This window comes from Pleurodeles waltl, chromosome 9 (genome assembly GCF_031143425.1).
Source record: "Pleurodeles waltl isolate 20211129_DDA chromosome 9, aPleWal1.hap1.20221129, whole genome shotgun sequence".
Lineage (NCBI taxonomy): Eukaryota > Metazoa > Chordata > Amphibia > Caudata > Salamandridae > Pleurodeles > Pleurodeles waltl.
The window spans coordinates 984,245,140-984,267,872 of record NC_090448.1 but is presented as its reverse complement, the minus strand read 5'-3'; the positions used below and the strand labels follow the sequence as shown (position 1 = coordinate 984,267,872).

Here is a 22,733-nt window from a genome sequence, read left to right as displayed (position 1 = left end):
CAGTAGCACATGTTATCTTTTTTTCATAAAGTAATTCAGATCTTCTTTGTGTGAGAGATTTTTATCTTGTCTAGATTTCAGTTTGAGGAAAGAAGGATTAGAACCCTATTGAACAGTACCATACAATGTTTTCAAAAAGTCCTCCAGTATTGTACCCAAAGACTGTGTAAACCTCCTGCTTTTAGGCAATGGCAACCCATGTTAAATATTTAAATAACTGGGCCCTGGAGCTCCTGAGCGGATGACTTATTTAAGCTAATCGGCAGCAAAGAGAGGAAACTGCTACTGAAAGGCGAATTCCACGTGGACCTATGATTGATAGGGGCTTTTTTGGGGAGATTAATTAACATCCTGTAGGAAGCTGACTGCACTGTTTCTAGAGTTTTGCAAGTCCCTCCAGGAAAAGCAACTAATCCTTCAGTTAAGGTTGGCATGAATTTGGCCTTGACCACATCAAAAATTGGACCAATCACTCTCTAGTAGAGAACATCAATTTGGGGATTGTCTCAACTGAAGCAATGCCCAACACCCTGCTTAAAAGGTACACAATCTGCTTGTAGTAAATTTGAAGTCACAGTCTAACCACAATGTAATTATTTGTGAAAAAAGAGGCAAAGAAAAGTAAAAGTAAGAGGCTACACAGAAAACAGTAAGAAACAAAAAAAGGTATGAAGTAAAAACTATAGACACCTCACGAGAGCAACACCAGTGGGGTCTACATCAGATGATCATTGTGGCACCCTGTATTTTTCATTAGAGGAGTCCAAAGTTGTGGAAGTTATAAAGTATACAGTTTAGTCTCATAAAATTAACTAAACTGAGTTTTTGCTCATCTTGCCCTTCCCATTGACATCTGACTCTGTCCCTGCCTATCTAATCTAGTGCTGGATGGTGTTGCTGCCTTTTACTATATGCCCTATTCTATGCTCACCCCTTACCAAAGTAGGTGATCTAGAAGTCCCACAGTGCTGAAAAAATATTTGCGCACAGGCAAAAAGAAAAATACTGTCAGAAATTACCTAACCTCCTAAAACCTTATTACTGGTGTCTCGATAATAACAAGGTGTTAAAATAAAAACAATTTTAAAAAACAGTCTACATGTTTTCACAGATTCATCAGGACAGAATGTTGTTTGGGCACTCGTTGAATATTATTCCAAATACTCATGCATACACCACCATCTGTTTTATTTGTAAGCAACTGCCTGTAACACAAAAAGTATTTTTGTAATTTTTAATAGAGTAACAGAGCCCTCCAGTCACCACCATTATTATCTAAAGGAGTGGAACACCGAGGTAATATCACTTCAAAGAAGTACTCTTAAGGAACTGTGAAATCCTCCACCAAGAAAACATCCAAAATAACCTGGCATACGTCCATTATGGGCAACTTATCATTATATCTGTTAACCTGTCAACAGTGGGGCCACTCTTAAAACAACAGCCCTTTCCCTGTTAAAGGAGATATGTCCAATTTCAAAACAGGGGGTGTTTTTTTGTGTAGCAAAACCCTGTTCTTTAATAGCACATACCAAAATAAGTAAATATCCTTCTCTCATGACCACAGGGAAGAAACCAAAACTAATGGCTGTGTGGCAAACCCACAGGAATGAATACGCAAATTGTTTATGCACTAACACTATAATACATCAAAATTATAGACAACCCCACAAAAATTTAGATATTTTTAATGCTAACGGTGTATCTCAAAAATGAAAATATGACCTTAGTGAACGCTGAATACTAAACAGAGAGTCAGACGACATCATTGAGACACTGCCGAAACCATAGACTTAATGGAGGCTAGAATTGACCAAATAGCCCAATCATTTCTATAGAACATCCCACCACGTGACTCAAGCTCCAGTGTTACAGAGGTGCAGGAAGCATCCTCCACATGCCATAGTGGATAGAACATTTTCAAAAGCCCGGTCATTGCAATACAGAGAAACAATCCAAGACTACTTCAAACCACATAGACTTCAACATGATTAACGGAAAAGACTCAACTAGGACACAATAGGTTGTCAGGAAACAAAAGACGCCATAATGGAATACGTTGTTACAACCTTTGCTAAGAAAACCCCCATTTCCCTTGCTCAATTGAAAGGTTCTGTGCCAGGGTAAAAAAGTTCTTACTACGCAGTAAGTTTTCTAACATACTTTTTTAATTTTCAAACATTTTTGGGAAACTGCAAAGCCAGAGCTAGTGACAACTATAAAATCAAATTTCTCATTCAGACCATCTGTATCAGTTTTTGAGTAAGGATTCATTTTTGTTCTTTACACAGTCACAGTCAATTAATTTCTTCTTGGAGCCAAATACTTGTTCCAAAACTGCCCATTGAAACTCAATGTTATTCTGCTGATGGGCTTCATAGTGGGGAATTAACTTTGGTGCATAATATTTAGCTTGCATGTTTTATAAGGTGATTAGTCTTTCTTTAAACTAGTTAGTAGAATTGACGCTACCTAAGAGTCTGGATCATTACCCACTTGAAAGCAGCAATGGAGAAGAGGAGTTAGGTGTGCAGCCCAAAAGCAAGGAATACCTTTATGAGTCACCTACAACCCTGGGGCTGACAGTACAGAAAAAAAGAGGTAACCCCCGCCTCACAAACAAACAAGACATACACTCTGAGCAATTTTAAGCCATTATTGTCCAATCCCCCTTCATGTACCACGTTCAGGGCTATTCCCCATTCACTGATGGCCACATCAGAGAATGCAAACTATTACGTCGTACTCAAGAGTTCTTCCTTTGACTGGTTAGGAATTGAGTCAAAAATAGTGTCTATGGTGCCGCAGCAGTGCTAGCAGCGAGTCCACCGACATCCAACTTGTCCAGTTTACATTTTACCCAAACTCGCAGCATGGAAGAGTTCATCGATGGAGCAAGAGCCTTCATCACAGCCCACATGGCAGCACCAGAGGCGCAGGCCCTCTCTCCTGCGCAACACTGCTGGAGGTCACCCAGATGTCAGGCAGCTCCCTGCTCGCGAAGACGTGGTAAGTTGCCTTTGCTCAACTGAGGGGGGAATCCTTTCTTCAGCTTCTGAAAGGAGCCAGCAAGGATGTGACGTTGTCCACAGCGTCTCTGGCACTCCTCTCCAGTAAATCGGAGGCAGTTCCCTCACAGTGCGAGTCCAACCCACGGATTGTAGCCTCAAGTCTGTCCTTCAGTCAGTGGTCTGAATCCTTTGGCAACGTCGGAACTGCATCCACCCTCCTCGCATATAGGGTTGCCACAGTACGTGGTTATACCGGCGTAGCCTCTTCCAGGACTAGCGCACTTGCTCAGACTGTCACAAGTCTTGGCATTTTTTGAATTGTCACCTTTACTGGTGACCCCTTCTGGCATATGGGGTCACTGCAGCACAGCAGTGTGGGTGTTGCAAGACTCACATGGTACTCAACACACAGCTGTCTACGTCTGCCCTTTCCTGACAAACTAGGGAGGGGTGGGGGGCAGGGCAGTGTCACCAAAAACAATACTGCACACAGGCGACGGCCCGATCAGTGCACAGCTGAATCCTCACACCTTGCACAGGGAATTCTCATGGCATGGTAGGGCTCCCCACTGGACCTTGCTCTATCCAGCCATCTCCTCTTCCTCACAGGGCACACTGGTCTAAGCAAAAAGGAAGGCACTGGTACTCCAGGGACACTTGGTCTTAGTTTCCCTGGGTGATGTCTCCTCACCCAGAAAGGAGACTAGCAAGCCTTGGACCCTCAGTTTGGTCACAGGCAGAAGTCTTGTAGAGCTTCCACTTCTCTAACAGCTTGTCTGGCTGTTTGGCAGATGACCAATATTTGGGGAATCAACCTCCCCTTTTCATAGTCCTTTTCAGGGCTCCATATGTGATTTAAGGTTTGAGTTTTTAAAGTTTGATGTTGGGGTTCTGCTTTTATTTTTATCAAGGACACTTCTCTATTTCTCTTTGCTCATGAAAAATGTATGTTACAACAGGCATGACTGAGGCTGATTGACTTACAACACAATTCATAGGAGTGAGTGACCGGAGTTCACACCTGGATGTCAGCTACAGTGATATGTGTATCAAAAGGTTCACCTTAGGTTCTCAGCCCTTTTCTTTATGATTCCCTTATCAGACCCATCCCCCTTTCTGAGGGGTGCCCTGGCCCTATCCTTGTGATCTATCAGTGAATTAAAGAGCTACCTCTTGAAATGCAAAGGAAATCTCTACCTTCCCTCCAATGTGTGGCCCTCCCAGTCCACAGGAATACAGCCATCCACAAATCTGTCTTGGGGGATTCGTCTCCCCCTCATGTTTTCACCAGGCAAGCCTTGGCTTCCCTCAATGGAACCCAGGGTCATCCATGCAATGTACCACTGCAGGCACACTCACTCAGTGTACCTTCACGCACACTTTTGGCCCGGCACTCTTACCTTCAGATGTACACATTCATTCAGCTCTCTTTCTTTCTTCATGCACTGTTCAGTAGTGAAGCTTTTCTATGTTTAACCAGGGTGTGCTATTTACAAATACACATACTGCCAGCACATACTTACCATGAGTGCACTGCACAACACTTCAACCTTCAGGTATTGTACTTCACTCAAGCACACACATCCAGCACATGCTCTCATTGTGCACGCACTGCGCAGCACATCTCTCAAGTAATGTACTCCTCTTAGGGATACATACACTCAAATACATGTATTCTCAACATATTCACTACCCTGTACTGCTCTAATCAGTACTGTAAACTTCCCAGACACATATACATCCAGCATAGAGTCACTACCCCAGCACTATGCAGTACCACACATTCTACTTGATGTAGGCAAAGGGTTAGTTAAGCATACAGCAGAATACCTTTTAAAAATGTGAGTGAGCCTGAAGGCCTCACTCCATTGACACAAGGTAAAAAGGTCCTGTTCAGTAATACTGATCACTTCACCCTATACTGCCACCACCGCGCTTGTGCTGCTTAAGTACTGCAGAAGGCAGTAGCCTTCCTACACTATGAGCTTAGCCCTTTGGGCACCCCTCCCGGTCCAATAAGACTGCAGTCCGTGAGACAGGCCTATGTCAGAGCACACAAATGTGAACCGTGTTCGCTTACGACAACAAGAAGTCAGCATTAAGGATCCAGACAACAGTACAGTTGGGCATTCAGGGCAGAGGTAAACGTATTTGCATTGCACAGGACCAATGGCTGAACAGCATGTACTGCATATGTTCGGTTACAGGAGGTCGTAGACTTTCTTTAATTCATCAAAGGGATCTCTCCCACTTGTTCAAAAAGATTATCAATTGGTTTATATCGCATACACTGCAGGTTTCTAAAGCGACTCCCTGGAAACACAGATGTAAAGTCTCTTTTAGGTATTATTGGTGTGAGCTGTGAAAGGAACAGGAGTAAGCTTTTTTTTTCTCTGCAACTTTATCTCATACTGTTAAAGAGGATCTAGTAACTAGGGTGGAGTATAGTCCCCAAACACTTTGCCCCCTGTGTAGTAACAGAACTTTCCAAATATGCATTCTTGCTATAAATTCATATATGAAACACCAATGCTTAAATGTGTAATTCCCACCCTATCCTCCTTTAGGTGCCTGTAGGCTAGCTTATGGGATATACGTGGCTTTTGATCTCCCAAGGGACATTTATTCACCTCCCTTTGTAATGTTCTCAGAGGTTGGCTGGAGTGGAAGGAATTGAAGCAAACTGACTTTTCGGGAGAGTACTCATTGTTAGGACACCTATTCTTCCCAACCAAGATAATCTGTATTTTTACCTAGTATGGAGCATGTTTGCAGCAAAGGTTTTGGTAATTGAGAGTGGTAGTTGTAGCGAATGTGTTAGCTACTTCTATTCCTAGATAGGGTATGTGTTTGGTCACCCATGAGATTGGAAACTGAGTGTGTATCTTGTTGTTGAAGTGGGACAAAAAAAATCAGAATTTGTGCTTTATGCAGAGAAGTCCATTTATTCTATTAACATTGACAAACAGCAAATGGGGTCTGTGAAAGCAGCAATCACATTGCTTGCATACAAACCTACTGTGTTTCCTGCCCAATGTCAATTCCTTGATTTTGACATTGGCTCTCCCTCTCTGGGACAATGGCTCAAAATATAGAGCAAACAGTAATGGCGACAAAGGGTAGCTTTGTTGTGTCCCTCTTTGGATAAAAAAGGGGAGCAAAAAGACTCTGTTTACTCTTACTCTGTGGGTCTGGGAGAGGTATATCTGCAGTGAATACACTAGCAAAACCTAGCCCTAATCCAAAGCATTGAGAGTCTCCATGAGGTATGGCTAATGTACTCTGTCAAATGTGTTTTCAGTTTCAATGGAAAACAGTAAGGCACTCTTTGCTGATCTATCCATATTATCTATGATACTAAGTATTATTTTTGTGTTATCTGTACATCGTCTTTCAGGGGTAAATCCCACTTAGCCGAGATCAACCAAGCCAGGCATGTAGGTTAGCATCTATATTAATAAGTGAGCTATGTCTATTTGAGCCACATTGTGATGTGCTTCTGTCCATTTTAGGTATGACTGCTGTAGATGCCTCTAGCATTGAAGACGCGAGAGAGCCGCTTTCAGGAAATTAGTTAAATAATCAAGATTAAATCGGTGCTACAGACCACATAAAAATGTTAGCAGACCTGCAGGTCTATTGACTTGAATAATCTACTCGACCTAACTGTAATGCTTTTGACCCATAAACTTGGCTCAACTTGTGTGATCCTGAGCAAATATCTTATTTCACAGTTCTTGCTTTTTCTCCATGATCACATGTGAGCACCTTCAAATATGTGCTTACAGCATGTCTGCTGTACTCTTGTTTAATAGTTTAAACTTTTGCTTCATGTATAATACAAAGCTAGCCTACAAAGAGTGTACACATAACCCCCGGCTTTCCTCTTAGGTCACTAACAGTGATTTCATCAGGGCAGGCAGCAGGAATATTTCTCAGGTAATGTTTAAAAACTCTTACCTTTAATAAATATATTAAAGAAGAATGATATGGTTGTGGACTGTGATTTACAGCAAGCACATTTTCCATTGGAATAACCACATTTCCCACTGAAATGCAGTTTTCCAAGTCTTCTGCTAGTGCTTTCAAGTCCAGTTGCTGTTCTTTCACCATGATTTCTTGTTGCAGCATCTCAACTTCTTCTTGATTATCGTACGGCCTTAGCTGTCACGGTTAAATTTGGTTCACCCAAGAATCCTTCTCAGACAGGTGTCTTAAAATCGGCCTCAGCAGTTATCTAGTCAGTTTTGTTTAACTTCCTTATTTCGTCCATCTCCACTGCCACGGTCTCCACTGCATGGAAGAATGTAGTTATTGTTCCACTGCTCAAAAACCCTTGCTGAATGCTTCTAAATCTGGAAAATGCCTGGTCCTTGCTCCCTTTCTTTGCTAATTTGCATGAAAAACACACCAATCTGCAACCTTCCATGTATCTTATATCCCGCAACCTGCTTCACGCACCTTAGTCGGGACTCCAACCACACCTTAGCACTGAGTCTGCCTTACTTTCTATTTCAGAGAAATGGACTCTGGATCGTCACCCGTCTAGACGCTGTGCAGCGTTTGACCCTCTTTTCCCACAACATGCTGCTCAGATGTTTATGGGACTGTGGGCTTAACAGCAAGGCTATAGACAGGTTCTTTTTGTATTTAAAGGACCATAACTTCATGGTTTTTGACAAACCACTTTTCTCTGACAAATTACCCATTTCTTGTGGGGTCCCTCCGAGCCCAACCCTGTTCAATATTTACATCTGTCCTTCGACAGATGTTGTGGAATATTTTGGTTTTACCCTGTTTTCTTATGTGGATGATACTCCACTCGCTGGCACCAGAGCAGGGTAGCTTCTTGGGACAACTTAAGAGCTGTCTCACAGCTGTATCCAATTGGATGAGCCATAACTGCCTGCATCTCAATGGTAGAAAGACAGAAGTCTTGGTGGTAGGGAACCAGCGTGTCTCTGGTTACCTGCTTGGTGGCCTCACCAACTAAGCCCTTTCTCCATTCCAAAAAGGAGAGTAAATAAAAAAAACTTGGCATCCCGAAGGACAAAAGACTTACTATGGACCACCTGATTTAAAAGCTGTCAGGTTCTGCTTTGGACTTTTAAAAAGCCATAGAAGGATACTTTGGACCTTGCCTAATCACACTCAAAATGGACCTTGCCTAATCTAATCACATAAAAAAAAAAAAACTGTAGCTCAGGCCAACTGCATCTTGCTTGGATTATTGGAATGTCCTTTATCTGGGTCCCTCCCAGTCTTCTATTAAACAACTGCAAATCATCCAGTATGCAGAGGCTCGGGTCCTGCTACACATACCTAGTTTTTAGTCAGTCTTTTTCCATCTCACTAACCTCCAGTGGCTTCCTGTGGAGAAGTGGGTTTAATATAAGGCCTTGTGCTTTGCTTTCTGGACTTTCTCAGACTCAGGCCCTCTGTTGCTTAGGCATCCGATACAGCCTTACATCCTTAGGAGAGATTCAAGATCTTCTAGTTTAAGACTGCTGTCCCTAGTTAAGTTTAGAAGATTCAAAACACAGAATACAGTATTTTAAATTCCTTGCTTCCAAACTTTGGAATTCACTTCCCCTCAACTTCATCATAGCCCTAGCAAAGCCATCTTCTGGAACCAGCTTAAACCCTGGCTTTTCTAAGTGAGCATACATTTCTGTGTTTTTTTAGCGCATGAAGACCTAGTTTGGCAGCCATGCACTTTATGAAACTCTACACAAACATTCTTTCTGGGCCGCTCAGTGTCCTTGAGAATGAATATTCTGTTTTCTATGTCCATAAGGTCCTTCGTCACATCCCAGAGTTCCCTAGTTATATCTTGCTTTATGGGGAGCAGATCCTCCCTCAGAGATCCAAAGAAGCATTCCATAAATACTGTCATAATGAGTAAATCACTGTCTGGCTGGTGTGCATGCTGAGTATCCACGGAAGACCTAGGCTGCAGGCAATTCTTGCAGAACTGCTCTGATTTTTAAGTCTTTGTCAACAAGTTGAGGTCCTTCATGCTTTCCCAACAGCCATGCTGTGACAGAGGGTGGCACAGTGGGAGGTTGTCTCTTATCAGATTCATGGATGTTCTGCTGTCTTTTGACGACTTCAACAACTAGGTCTCCGACATGGATGGTCACCTAGTATCTCTAGTACGGACAAGGAACACTAATTTCACCACGGAGGACAAAGTACCCATGATTCTGTTAATAAATGTGAGAAAGTAGCCTCTTTCTAGCATGGTTACCCCCATTTTTGGCCTGTTTGTCAGTGTGTTTTTACTGTCTCACTAGGATCCTGCTAGCCAGGACCCCAGTGCTCATAGTTTAAAACCCAATTTGTCAGTGTGTTTTGCCTGTCTCACTGCAGTCCTGCTGGCCAGGACCCCAGCGCTCATAGTTTGTGGCCTACATGTGTTGTCAGTTTGCTTGACTGTGTCACTGAAGTTCTGCTAACCAGAACTCCAGTCTTATGCTCTCTCTACTTACCAAATGAGTCCCTATTCCAATTCTGATTGGCACACTGGACCACCCTTATCAGTCCCTATTACATGGTACTGAGGTACCCAGGGCATTGGGGTTCCACGAGATCCTTATGGTCTGCAGGAATTATTTTGCCACCCATAAGGAGCTCATACAAACCTTTCATCAGGACTGTCACTGCAGCCTGGGTGAAATAGTGCACACACTATTTCACAGCCATTTTTCACTGCACTATGTAAATTATAAGTCACCTATATGTCTAACCTTCTTTTACTGAAGACTAGGTGCAAGGTTACTGTGTGTGAGGACACCCTTGCACTAGCAAAGGCACCATTATAAGCGTGCACTACATATATGTCAATAAATATATGTAGTTTCACAATGGTAACTCCAAATATGGCCATGTGAGGTGTCTAACATCATGGAACTGGCCCCCCAATCCAAATCTGGTATTGGGGGACCAATCCCATGCACCCTTGGGGCTCGACCATGGACCCCCAGTAATGCCGAACCAGCTCTCTGAGGTTTCCACTGCAGCCCCAGCAGCTGCCACCTCACAGACAGGTTTCTGCCCTTCTGGGGATTGAGCAGCTCAATCCCAGGAAGGCAGAACAATGCATTTCCTTTAGGAGAGTTACACCCTCTCCCATTGGAAATAGGTGTTTCAGGCAGGGGAGGGGTATCCTCCCAGAGCCTCTGGAAATGCTTTGAAGGGCACAAACGGTGCATAATCCAGTCTACACTGGTTCAGGGACCCCCAGTCCATGCTCTGGCACAAAACTGGACAAAGGAAAGGGGAGTGACCACTCCCCTGTCCATCACCACCCCAGGCGTGGTGCCCAGAGCTCCTCCAGTGTGTCCCTGGCGTTAGCCATCTTGGATTCCAAGGTGTGGGGACCCTCTGGAGACCTCTGAGTGACCAGTGCCAGCAGGTGACATCAGAGATCCCTCCTGATGGGTGCATACCTGGTTAGGTAGCCAATCCCCCTCTCAGGGCTATTTAGGGTCTCTCCTCAGATTCGGTTTGCAAGATTCCTCCAGGAGTCTGCATCAGCTTCTGACAGTCGGATCAACTGCAGACTGCACCAAGAACCGCTGCAACTGCAACAAAGTATCCAGGACGACTCCTGTGATCTGCAACTTCAGCTCCAGCCAGCATTTGCAACAGTTTCCAAGCTGTGCACGCTCTGAGGAATTCCTGTCTTCACCCTGCACCAGAAGAACCGAAGAAATCTCCTGTGGAGTGACAGAGTCACTTCCCTGCTTCAGCAGGCACCCTTCTGCGATGACAACCGGTACTCTGGGACTCCTCTCCTGACAGTGAGCATGCTCCTTGGAACACAGGTGGTGGACCAAGGTGACCCAGACTGTCCAAAGGTCCAGCTGTCCAAATTTGGTGGAGGTAAGAGCTTGCCTCCCCATCCTGCGACAGTACTCCGGTGCACCATGTCTTCTGCAGTTCCTTGGGCTTCAGTGCACTTATTCCAAAAGTTCTTCGTGCACAGCATAGCCCAGGTCCCCAGCACTCCATCCTGTGACGCACAGCTCTCTGAGCTGTTCTGCGGCGACGTGGGACCCTCCCGTGTAGTGCTGCGATGACCGCACTTTGCATCTTCTTTGTCCCCGTGTTCTGAGACTCTCGTGGGTGCTGCCTGGTCTTCTGAGGGCTCTCTGAAGTGCTGAGAGCCCCCTCTGTCTCCTCAGTCTGAGTTGAGACCCCCAGGCCTTCCTGGGTCCAGGTAGCTCCTCTTTGACACAAACCACGTATTTGCTTGAACCAAGGCTTGTTGGCGGAATCCAGCGACGCAAGCAGCCTGCATCCAACAACTCGACGTGGGACATCTCTTGCACCAAGCAGGAACCCGCAGCTATCTTCTTTGGGGCATTTCTGTACTTTTCTTCTAACCGGAGAATCCACTTTTGCACCTTCTTCCAGGTTGGCAGGGGCCCCTGTTCTTCCTGGACTCTTCAACTTCTGGACCTGGTCACCTCTCTTCACAGGTCTTCAGGACCAGGAATCCATTGTTTGTTGCTTGCAGTCTTGCTTGGTTCTTGCATAATCCTTCATCACGACTTGTAGTGTGTGCTGTGGAAACTTGCTGTACTTTACTCCTGCTTTCCTGGGCTCTGTGGTTGGGGTACTTAACTTACCTTTGGTGTTTTCTTACACTCCCAGCGCCCCTCTACACACTACACTTGCCTAGGGGGGGATATTCGACATTCACATTCCACTATTTTAGTATATGGTTTGTGTTGCCCTAGGCGCATTGCAATCTATTGTATTTTCTGTTTGCACTATTCTATGGCTGTTTACTTACCTGATTTTGGTTACTAGTGTATATATTGTGTATAATACTTACCTCCAGAAGGAGTATTGCCTCTAAAGATATTTTTGTCCTTTTGTCACTAAATTAAAGTACCTTTATTTTTTGTTAACACTGAGTATTGTCTTTTATTGTGTATAAGTACTGTGTAACTATAGTGGTATTGCAGGAGCTTTCCATGTCTCCTAGTTCAGCCTTGGTTGCTCTGCTACAGCTACCCCTAGACAGCCTAAACTGCTAGAACACTGCCTACATTTCACTAATAAGGGATCACTGGACCTGATATAAGGTGTAAGTACCTTAGGTACCCACTGCAAACCAGGCCAGCCTCCTCCAATAAAATGATGGAGATTGCCCACAAATATGCTCACCCCACATCCATGTTTGCCTTACATTTTGAGACTTTTGCTGCACACACAGCACTATAACTGCTGAAGGATTTCCAAACTCTGTTTTAGGATAATGAAGGGAGATGATTTTTGCACGCTGGTTGAAGGAATGGAAAAGCAGTTGCAGTTGGCTTCTGATGTTGTGGCTGTCCAAGAATTCACATCTAGGAAGACAACCAGGAGAAACCTTCATTTGAAGCAAATACAAGCAATGCTAGGGAGAAGCTCGGTTGGAGGGCAACTGACTAGTGCATCCATCTCTGCGCTAATCTAATACCGAAGCACATTTATGAACCATTTATATTAAGATTTTCATTTGCACTAAGTGTCAATGACAGTTAAAGTAAGAAAGACAGCACAAGGCTGAAAAGACATGTTAGCAAGCAGAAAGGCTGTCTTTGCCCAGCACTCCCATAAATGTAAAACAAATAGACATTCCATTTCCAGCAATGTATGCAAAAAGGTCTATGACCGAGTTTCTCAGCATATGTTTTCCTCTCCATCTCCTCAGTCAAACATGCATGTGCACCTCATAAATAACGGGATTTGTAAGCCTGAGAATGCTTCATTTGAAAACTCTGATCTAATATATGTTGTTGGTGGAATCCATAATCCAAGGTTTACGAGTATCGGATCCCTGTCACAATTATTTGTATGGCTCTCTAATGGCAGTTGAAAAAGCTTCATCTGTGTCCCTTTTCGCCCTCCTAGTCCCCTAACCCTAAAAACAGATGACAACAGCGCATGTGGGGAGTGACTTTAGGATCCTCATGACAATTGACAGAATCACCAGGGTGGGTTTGAGACAATAAATCACTCTGTGTTTATCTTCTCTATAGTTCTGAAATAACTACATCTAAGATGCATCCATTTCTTCCCTCCAGAGAACTTCCACTTGTCTTTGTAGCCCTCCGGACTGCTCATTTTGGGACTTTGGAATCAGTGGGGTTGAATTATCATACCATAAGTGGGTGAGTTTGGAACGTTTCTATGTACTGCTCTTTATCTAATAGGTCTCTATGATGGTGTACTTCTCATTCATCTCCTTTCTTTAAACCTAAGATTCAGTCATCATTGAATTCCATTCAGGAGCGAGAGCTACACATTTTTTGTCCTGACGATTCCTGGATGTAGACTGTGCAATTTGGATCTACATTTTCAAAACAGAATAATTTTAAAACTCAGATTTTTTGTTGTTGCTGTTTCTGGATTGCACCATTTGGAAAGTACACCATCTGTCTCCACAATAACTAGATGGATTGAGTTAACCATTACATTGATCTACGAATCCTTTTAAAATGTCCCTTTTTTTACAGTTCATATTCAGCCTATAAGGGGTATTGAGGCTTTATCGGCTACGTGTACATGAGTTTCCATTTTGGAAATCTGAAACTAGACTACTTGGGCATCTCCTGACATTTTTAATAATCACGGCAGGCTCCAGGTTGCATCTCCTTGTTTTGGTTCTGCTGTTGTCAGAGCTACGGCATGTTCTGCCACTGCTCCTGTGACATCCAGCAGCTCTACTGTGGCTTTTGTATCCCCTATAAAGAGCTGAAGGGATGTTTATTTCTGTTCTAATATAGCTCTAGATTATAAGCCTTTATTAAAGAATTTTCTGTGTGCATTGCAGTCTGTTTGATATTGTCTTCTGTGTTATGCTGGACATCTACTCAGTTGGCCGTATTCTCATTATTGAGGGCGGTGAACAGAAAATATATATTACTTACTGATAATCCTCATTATTGAAATCTAGTTCTTCCTTGCTACAGTTCTACAAATGGGGTAGCAGGCGCCCACTGGTCTTTCCTGACTTGCTACATTATTGGAAGTGTTAAGGTTAGAGGAAATTCCTTAAGAGCGAGTGGATATTTATGACATTTTATTGAGATTTATTAGCTAGCCAATGCCCTTTCATTGGGGGAGGGCATTATATTTGAGGACTGTGACAAATAAGAACTACACTTTAAGCAATGAAGATTACCGGTAATTCAGTCACAGTAATTAATGTGCATCTTTGGAAAGTATGGCCTTCTAATCAGCTGCCGAGATAGGAGGTGATGCCTGGTGCAAGGTGTGTGTTGGACATGGCCCTTTTTGCAGGGTCATCCCCAAACTTTTTGCCTTCCTTTTCCTATTTTTCTGACCTTTTTTTGATGGCTCTAGGACTCTGGGGACTTTATCACTGCTGATCAGTGCTAAAGTGTATGCGTGCTCCCTCCTAAACTTGGTATGATTAACATACACCTGATTGGCTTATTTAATTTACCTGTAAGTCCCTTGCATAGAGGTATCTCTTATACTCGGGGTCTGTAAATTAAATGCTACTAGTGGGCCTGCAGCGCATCTTGCGTCACCCACAGAAGTAGCCTTTTAAACCTGTCTCAGGTCTGCCACCGCAGGGCCTGCAGGTGCAGTTTACTGCCACATTGGCTTGATATCTAAATTTACTTTCCAGGCCTGGAACTCCCCTTTTACCGCATTTAGGACACCTCTAAGGTAGGCTCTAGGTAGCCCTATGGACAGGGTAATGTGTAAGTAAGAGGTAGGACATGTGCTCTGTTGTGTGGCCTGTCCTAGTAGTGGCAAACAGCCTATTTGGTTTCCCACTTTCATGAGTGCTGTTTGTCTCAAATGAGTGCATTGGGAATGCCCTTTCATATGGCTAAGTGGTATTTTCTGATCTATGAGGGGTGGCGCTGGCATGTTTGTTATGGTTGGAATGGTAGTGAGAAAAGCTGCTTACTGGTGTAGGTGGATTTTTTATTACCATTGTAAAAATTGCACTTTTAGAACGTGGGCATTTCTCTATGCTTATTACTCTTGTGCTTTGCAATCTGACTCCAATCCACATCTGGGGGTAGAGGGACAGCTGGGCTTTGTGCTTACCTTCCAGACAACCATCACATAGGATGGGTGGAGGTGTGATAAGATTACATCTGCATATTGAGTGGTCTTCCTGTGCTGAGAGGGTTAGATGCCAGGCCGCACTTACATTTGTATAGGCTATGTCCTGCCCTCACACAAAGGGCTTGTTTACCCACTACTGATGTCTGGAGCCAGGGCTGCGGTTGAAGGGGGGTGTTGTGCACTTCTGAAGGTCCTTCGAAGTGTCCCCTGAGATCAAAGAGAAAAGGAGTATAAGTATAGGGGTTGTTCCTCATGTTGAGAGACACTGGGACACAGAGACATTGATTGGACCTGGAACCAGACGCTGCTGGAGGGGGGGCTGTTATGCTGCAAGGAACCGCCAATGGACTGACTAATGTTGTGCAGACCTGGGGCCTGCTAAGCCCCAAGAGGGTCTGCCATTTACTCTGCAAGGACCCTAGTGAGCTGGTCTGTTGCTTTCCCTCTGCACTGTGTTCTCCCAGTGATCTCCAGGGGCTAAGTGGTGTGCCCCCTCCCCCCAGTTGTTCTCCCATGTTATTACTAGCGCTTGGAGAGTGCTATATTCTTTTACTGGAAGCGCTAGATGAGGTGCTGGAGGGCTAACCAGTATTGAGGAGTCTGGAGTGAAGTTTTGACAACAGAGCGAGGGAAGAACTCTTAAGTCCTGATCATGTGTAGCTGGACTAGAGTGCTCCTTATCCACCACCTCGTGGCTTTCCCGTAATTTGCGAGTTTGTGGGCCGTGGCGTAAGGGGAGCTCGCCCCACCTTGATGATGTTCACATGCCACCCCCCTCCTTTGTGATTCTTTACCTTCTGTGGAAAGGGGGCTGCGATGTGAAGAAAGTGAGGATAAGTGCCGTCCTGTTGCACCCCCAGGCTATCAGGGAGCAACAGAACTGCTCTGGTGAAAATCCCCCTAACAGATCCCCACCTCTGCAGCAGACAGAGGGAAACCAGCCTCTCTCACCCTTTGCCGGCTCGGAGGGGTGTGCACGGCATGCCTGACTGCTTTGCCACGTGGTGTATGCCCGAGACCTTACTCCTGACGGGTCGCTGTCCAACCAGAGGGAAGTTCTCACCCCAGTTGCTACGGTCGTGCAAGGCCGCAGTCCCCCTGGTAGGAGCGCCAGGGCTTTTGTCTTCCAGGTAGCGAGCGGATGGCTGCCTGGTGACTTCCTCACTCGCAAGGGACCCAAGTAGTTCCTCTCTTTAGTGGACGCTGTATGCGAGCCCTTCTCCTTTACCCTGACCTGCGGGAGGGGTGGTATGGCATTGATTGTACAGATAGCAGGACTGGGTGGTGACCGTCGACGGAGGTCCCCGATCCTGCTAGGTCGATTAGGTACTTTACCACAGTTATGGTGGTAGGAGCACAGGAGCTTCTAAACCAGACATGTGGGGGTAGGTTATGGTACTGCATACCTTGCATAAAAAGCACAGACGCCCTGCCACATTCATGTAGGAAGTGCTGTTGATTACTGGCAAGGCTATATTTCCCCACAATGTTTTTTCCCTCATTATCTACGCTGCATTTCTTTTTATGACCAGATTAATGCTGCTTGTCGTGCCTGCCATGTTGGAGTGACACATTTTCAGGATCTGCTTGTATGCAACAGGAGGGTGTGTTTGCTTTTTTGCATTCATAATGATGATGATCTGACAACTGCTTGCTTAGCAGAGTACTGCTGATTTAGGTAGTTTTTGGTCTAATTTTTATGCAATACAATGTATTTTTATATAACCTGCTGTGGAGTTTTTTTGTGATGGATTTATTGTGTCACTACTGTTGTGCAAATGCTTTACGCCTTGCCTCTCTGGGATAAGCCTGACTGCTCATGCCAAGCTACCAAGGGGGCAAGCAGGGGTTATCGTGGGTTTGAAGCTCTCTTGCCCTGAATAGAGTGGAGGTCCCTGCCTGTTTAAGGTGCCTATCCTAGCCAACCAGGAACCCCATTTCTAACAGTGTGCCAAAGATGTGAGAAGCTGTGTGAGCTGTGCAGAGCCCAATGTCTGAGAACATGCAGCAATAGGTCTCACCTTATGGGTTGTTGATCGAGTCACCACCTCTGGTGTCCTACTTTGTCTAAGTGTTTTCTAGTTTATGAGATTGTACATCAACTGCTACTAATTTGCTCCAGGTTTTAAACATAGGAGCTTGAAGCAGAGGTGCAGAGGGTGCTGATGCACCCCTTAAGTAGGCATGCTGGAGTTGAGTTCAGAAGGTGAATGAGCAATAAAGATGCCTTTAATTTTTTTTATTTTGTCAAATATGCAGTGTGTTTAAGTACAAAGGTTAAATGTCAGATTGTGTCTTAGGACAAATCGCTGCTTCAGCTTTTACTAACAAAACTGGTGTTTACTTTTCTTTCTATGACTTCAAAGTGAGATCAGTTTGTAAAGTGAAATATGTGACAATCTTGTTGGGGTATAGAGTGTTGCAGGGAAGGCTGAAAGATGTCAACTTGCTTTTATCACGCAACAAAAGTAAATTATCGTTAAATGAACTAGACAGATATTTAAAAATATGTCAACAGTCAGGAAAGCACGAATGAAGCAATTAACTGTAATTATGATGTAAGATGAAAACAAATATTTTATTAGGATCAAATTGTTGGAAGGGGGTTGCTTCTTTTTAAGTGCCTACTCCTTTGCTCTCACTTAGTCTTGGAAAAACAATCTGGAACAGCAGGAGTGTCTCCAAAAGTGACAGTTCCACAACACAGGTTATGGAAAAGCCTAACGTTCACACCTGGATTGTGTCCTACTTAAACCTGCGTGTCTCTGCAAATTATCTTGCCATTTCAACAGAAAATGTGATCTGTAAATTACCGTGGGCGATCTCCCCATTCTTAGTAATATATTTGCAGCAGTGTGCTCCTAAGTGCACCACCGGCTACATAATACACCCCTACCACTCTCCAGCTGAATGCGTCACAATTACTACACTTGCCCTCTGTGTGACGCTTTGATTTTTCTAAATCGCAGTAACTTAGGTGATGCAACACTGAAGGCAGCAATGAGCACCTGTACTCTGAACACTGTTGCAGCATCACCGGTTACGAGGTCCTTTATCTGCTTCTCGTTGCCGTAAAAACGGCCTTTGTGCGGCGTTGAAACTCTGTAAGACCCCCTCTATATTATATGAAGTTCTGCCCCGTAATCTCCCGCCCTCTGTTCTTACAACGTGGCTGTCAGCGACCCAAATTCAGCTGGCAAAACAAAGGTCCACAAGCCTTAGAAGCGCACACAAACTGTAGGCCAGAGTCAGGGTGCGGAGAACTGAGATACCTGGTGACAAAGGCCTTGTTTTGGCTTATGACCCGCCTTTCAGAAGAAAAATCCGTCAGCTGACCTCCAGTACAAGAAAAAATAAAAGTACCTGAGTATTTTCTGTAGACGCTAATCGAGCTCGTGAAGCTTCACGTCCGGCGCTTCACGTCTCGCAGGGAACGGCTCTGAAATGCCATTGGGTCTGAGCAGGAGGTCACACCCACTCTCTCAGGCCCCGCCTCTTTTGTGAGTAGCGTCACACATCCCTGCGGTCTGACTATAGATAGTGAGCTGCGGGAAGGAAGAAGGTAGTGAGTGCAGGCCTCAGCTGTTGAATCACACCTTCTTAGGCCGCAGGCTCAGAACGGGTGCAGCATCTACACTTTCCTAGGCAACAGGCCTGGAAAATGTTTTTTTTAGCTTCGGGACCCATAACCATTGTATTTTGAAATAAGAGACATTTTGGGTTTAGCGCAGCAGCTACACTACTACGCAGCAGGCCGAGAAAACCTTTTTTGTAGCTGCGGAACCCATATTACCCATTGTATTTTGAAATAACTGAAATTTTGGTTTCAGCGCGCAAGTCCTCTTTTTGGTTGAAGGCTACCAGACAGTGCAGTTTTGCTGTTTGTAATTCACATTTTTCTGACTTAGTATTTACTGGTTTTATTTGTTTTAGGCTGTACACAGCATAGCATCGTCAGTTCTGTGGAGCAAAGCCTGTTCACCATTGTATTCTTCCACGAGTCCTCCTTTCTGTAAACAGGCATTTACATGTTTTTTCTTCTCACAGTTGCTGTGAGTTCAAAGACGGGTCACATGTCAGGCTCTCTCTTCCAAGGGAGCTTAGGGCCAGATGTACGAAGCCTTTTGCATGTCGCAAACTGCGAAAAACGCAGTTTGCGGCATGCAAAAGGCAGAACGCGATGCTCATCCCCAAATTGCGAGTCGGTACCGACTCGCAATTTGGGAATGCGACTCGTAAATAGGAAGGGGTGTTCCTTTCCTATTTGCGACCACATCGCCATTCAGAGTTGCTTTGTGACCGCAAATGCGGTCGCAAACCAACTCGCAGTTACCACCAGTGTCACACTGGTGGTAACTCATTCGCAAAAGGGAAGGGGTCCCCATGGGACCCCTTCCCCTTGGTGAATGCCGAAAAAAATATTTTTTCCGAGCAGGCAGTGGTCCTATGGACCACTGCCTGCTCTGAAAAAAACGAAACCATTGGTTTAGTTTTCATTTTGCAGCTCGTTTTCCTTTAAGGAAAACGGGCTGCAAAATGAAAAAAAAAACTGCTTTATTGACAAAGCAGTCACAGACATGGAGGTCTGCTGACTACAGCAGGCCATCATCCCTGTGAGTGCAGGGACTTGCTATGGGGTCGCAAACTGCGACCCACCTCATGAATATTGATGAGGTGGGTCTTTGCGACCCCATAGCGAGTCGCAGAAGGTGTCTGAGACACCTTTCTGCATCCAATTTTGCGAGTTGCAAATTGCGAGTCGGTCAGACTCGCAATTTGCAAGTCGCAAAATTGGAGTTTACTGCAGCTGGCCCTTAGTCTTTACTTTTTTTTCTCTGACTCCAAAGTGAGAGGATTTATGAGACAATCTTGACTGGTACTGGAAAAGAAAAGGTTTTTTTCTACCATACAACACAATTTAAATGTCCGTTAGTAAACTGTGCACACATTTCAGAATATATCACAATTAGGCAAGCACAAAAAAAGCTAATTTTTTTGTAATCCATAAGTGTGGGGGAAATAAATATTTTAATATGATCAACACAGATTAAGATGATGCCATTTCCACACATTATCGTTTGGACGTTGTATAGTTTCATCAGTACAACTGTGCAAATTTAAGTCATTTCAATTGAAAATGTGTTCTCTATAATGTCAGTGCGCTACCACACTATGCATATTCCACATTATGCCACTCCCACACTATACCACATTACTACACTCTGTCCCCCTCCACTCTACGGCGCTCTAAGCCACTCTACAACACCACGACAGTCCACAACACTGCACTTCATTCTTTGCCACTTCACTCTAACCCATTCTGTGACACTTTACTCCGCTCTACGACACTCCACTCTTGATACTTTACTCCACTCTACACTTCGTCACTCTGCTCTCCAAAATTGTATTCCCCCCCTGCGTTCCTCCACTCTGACACTCTACTCCCCTATGCCCCATTCCTACTCCACTCTACGCCACTACTCGACTCTACTTCATTCTAGGTCGCTCTGCACCACTCCACTTACAACTAACTACTCTACTCTATACACCACTCTATAACACTCCACTCTACAGCACTTTATTCCACTCGGTGCCCCTCCACTATACTCCACTCCAGTCCAAAACACTCCACTCCTCTCTAAAGCACTCTACTCCACTCTTTGCCACTCAACTCTGTTCCACTTCACTCGACTCTCGAACACTAACTTTTACCCATGCTCCACAGCAGCCACACTTACAGCATCAATTTTAGGACATCCTCATTCCTCACTCCTCATTCCTACTTTTCATCCCTGCTTCTCATCCATCATCCCTACTTCTCATCCATCATCCCTACTTCTCATCCATCATATATTATCCCTACTTCTCACCCATCATCCCTACTTCTCATCCATCATTCCTACTTCTCATCCCTGCGTCTCATACCTGCTTCTTATCCATCATCCCTACTTCTCATCCATCATCCCTACTTCTCATCCATCATCCCTGCTTCTCTTCCATCAGCCCTGCTTCTCTTCCATCATCTCTACTTCTCATCCATCATATATCATCCCTACTTCTCATCCATCATCCCTACTTCTCATCCATCACCCCTACTTCTCTTCCATCATCCCTGCTTCTCTTCCATCATCCCTACTTCTCATCCATGTGTGCCTCTGTATTTAGTAATTGCATTTACATAGCAACTGCAACTCTTGGCGAAGTATTGACACACTTCACACCGAGCAGTGCACATCTCCAGATCTAAGGTTAGTGGTCAGGCTAATGGTATTGGTTATTGTTGGTTACTGGTATTAAACTTGTGCAATGAAGCAAACCATTCCATGTTTTCACTTATTTTTTGTATTAGGTTAAAAATAGGAGTGAAGTGTGATCATTAGTGAGGAAGACGTGTATGTGAGTTCCAACATATGGTTCATGAACATGATAGAAGAGATTAGTTGCAAACAGACCCGATTCAGACGGGAGACTGCCAATTTTCTCCTTCCTGAAATTGACTGTTTCAATATAAGTCAATAAGTGAAAAACATTCTCCATACATACATATATATATATATATATATATATATATATATATATATATATATATATATTTTTTTTTTTTTGTAAATCACCCACTTACCTCTTCAAAAATGTTTGCATGTATGTAGTTAGTATTAGGTTGGAGGGGTTTCACTTCCCCAAAAATGGAAGGTTGTGCTACTTGCTACTTGAAATGAGTTATGATCAATTTTCAGAAATGCATTAATGGCTGGACACAAGCTTTGAAAGGTGATTCTGCAAGTGCTAGAGTGAATGTTTATTCATGTTCAGTTCAAGTTTGACCTGCAGTATTAATTCTAAAACATAGTGGGGTCTTCTTGTTTGACATGGTTCACAATGGAGGGTGATGACAGTTTCTCCAGACAATGGAAGTGGTTTGCCTGCATTCCTGTGGTTGTATATGCAGACCCTGAGGTGAGGGGGTTTCCTTAAGAAATTAAACAAAAACGTTGTTAGCAAGGTACTGCTGGTTAGATTTCACGTAGAGCTGCCTTTTAACACATCGTAGGGGTGAGGGGTGGAACTGCAGATTTGGTTAAGCAAAGGTAAGAAGACCTTTTAGGTGAGGCCTAGCCGTTCCTCACACTATCAGTTTGGCTGATGGCAGGGAAGTACTGAGTGTTCTCAACTCTTTGTGCCTCTGTTTTGGAAGCTGTAGGCCAGAGACTACCCTCTGAGAGGGGCATCATTTCTCAAAGGCTGTGTCTGGAGAACAGCAGTGCAAGGCCATTTGAAAGAAGCATCAACCTTAACTGGTTCTGCAGCATATACCCACCCATTTGACATTTTTAGCACTCAGCTCTGGCATAGTTCCACCCGCCCTTGTTTGAAACATAAGGGCATTTATTTTTATTGTTATTATAAATGTTTTACTTTGTGTGCAGAGGAAACATTTTCTCTCATTTTGTTACGGGTCGAGAGGGTAGTTAATTTATCGTTGGTGGTGGGGGGACGGAGGCGGAGTTGGAGTTGTTCGCTGAAGACACAGGTCTCAGATAAATAAGTCATAATGGACTTCAGAGAGAGGTTGTGTGCCATATCTTTAACATACCTCAACAAACTCTGGTACAT

The 22,733-nt window shown here is 44.2% G+C and overlaps 1 protein-coding gene across 3 annotated transcripts in view; it reads right to left on the bottom strand.

Moving 5' to 3' along the window:
• The window catches only part of MLH3 (mutL homolog 3), a 156,876-nt gene extending 138,305 nt beyond the window's left edge, over window positions 1–18,571 (bottom strand). For 2 of the 3 annotated variants that reach the window (XM_069208471.1, XM_069208472.1), the window contains exon 1: window positions 18,483–18,557. The gene's annotated coding sequence lies outside the window, so the exon portion shown is untranslated. Of the gene's footprint in view, window positions 1–18,482 lie in introns of all 3 variants that reach the window. The other variant, XM_069208470.1, reaches the window with a different exon arrangement.
• Window positions 18,572–22,733: the final 4,162 nt, after the last annotated feature.